Source organism: Camelina sativa, chromosome 4, assembly GCF_000633955.1.
Source record: "Camelina sativa cultivar DH55 chromosome 4, Cs, whole genome shotgun sequence".
NCBI classification, from domain to species: domain Eukaryota; kingdom Viridiplantae; phylum Streptophyta; class Magnoliopsida; order Brassicales; family Brassicaceae; genus Camelina; species Camelina sativa.
This window is the reverse complement of record NC_025688.1, coordinates 19,382,657-19,384,438: the sequence shown is the minus strand read 5'-3', so window position 1 is coordinate 19,384,438 and position 1,782 is coordinate 19,382,657.

Below are 1,782 nucleotides of genomic sequence, written 5' to 3'. Positions count from 1 at the left end.
GACACCGTTCTCCCTTGCGCATGGAATGGAAGCCCTCGCACCAGAGGAAATCGGCGTACCTACCTTACGACGCTCAATGCTCGTGCACGATCCTACTCTCAATGCTAAGATGATGCTCGATACCCTCGATACCCTCGAAGAAGAACGCGACAAGGCTCTTCTTCGAATTCAGAACTATCAACAGCAAGCCGCTAAATATTACAACAAGAAGGTGAAGCCACGCCACTTCGACGAAGGCAACCTCGTCCTCCGAAAATTCTTCGAGAACACGGCCGAGCTCAACGCAGGAAAAATGGGCGCTCATTGGGAAGGCCCTTACCTGATTTCCAAGGTCGTCACTCCCGACGTCTACCAGCTGCTCGCCATGGAAGGCACACCAATTCCTCGCTCTTGGAATTCCGGCAACGTTAAACGTTATTACCATTAGAACTTGCTAGAAAAAAAAAAAAAAAAAAAAAAAAAAAAAAAAAAAAAAAAAAAAAAAAAAAANCCGAGCTCTCCCTTTGTAATACGAACTACGAATGGCTTGATCCCTTTTCTAAGGGTACGTAGGCAGCCCGTCACACGGCACAACTATACCAAAAAATTATAAATAAAAGTTTCAACCTATCAAAACACACGAGCTCTCTCGAACGAGTCCATCTCTGCGAGATGTCCAGCTCTTACATCGACCCTCTGGCCAAGGGAACGATTTAAAACGCGTTTNTGTCCAAGATATGTCCAACAATTTTGAGACATTCGAGCTGAACAAAATTCTCCGAAGTGACAACGCACCCGCCGACGCTCTGGCCGTCCTCGCATCCACCTCCGATCCCGACTTACGCCGAGTAATCCCTGTCGAGAGCATCGATCGACCAAGCATCAATCTCCTCGCGCACGCCGAGCCTAGCATCCAAGATAAGAAAAAGAAACAACAGCTCATCGAAATAAAGGCTTTGAGCGATCAAGTCTCGAAAAAGCAAAGAACAGAGGACAGCAAACCCATACTCACGCTATTCGTCATTGAAACACCGGCAAATATGCCACCTGTGGAGTGCTCGGCCGAGCAGGGATCCGCAACCAGCGAAGAAGGACGAACCTCGTCGTCTCAGGAACAATCGTCACCATCTCACAAACAAGCGTCATCATCGCACGCCCAACCCAATCCTGAACTTCACGAGCGACCACACGATTGGCAAGAAGAAATCCGTTGTTTTATCGCAGACGGTATCGTCCCTTCAGACAAGTGGGAGGCCCGGCGCCTTCGAACTCGCTGCGCGCATAACACANTTTGTGTGGAAGAACATCATTTGCAGGCATGGAATTCCGTAAGAGATCGTCACCGACAACGGCGCGCAATTCACTTCGCCCCAATTCGAAGGTTTTTGCGCGAAGTGGAGAATCCGTTTGAGCAAGTCGACCCCCCGCTACCCGCAGGGCAACGGACAGGCCGAAGCGACCAATAAAACCATCATTGATGGACTAAAGAAACGACTCGAAGATAAGAAAGGTCTCTGGGCCGATGAACTCGATGGCGTTCTATGGTCGCACCAAACTTCCCCGCGCCGATCAACAGGAAAGACACCGTTCTCCCTTGCGCATGGAATGGAAGCCCTCGCACCAGAGGAAATCGGCGTACCTACCTTACGACGCTCAATGCTCGTGCACGATCCTACTCTCAATGCTAAGATGATGCTCGATACCCTCGATACCCTCGAAGAAGAACGCGACAAGGCTCTTCTTCGAATTCAGAACTATCAACAGCAAGCCGCTAAATATTACAACAAGAAGGTGAAGCCACGC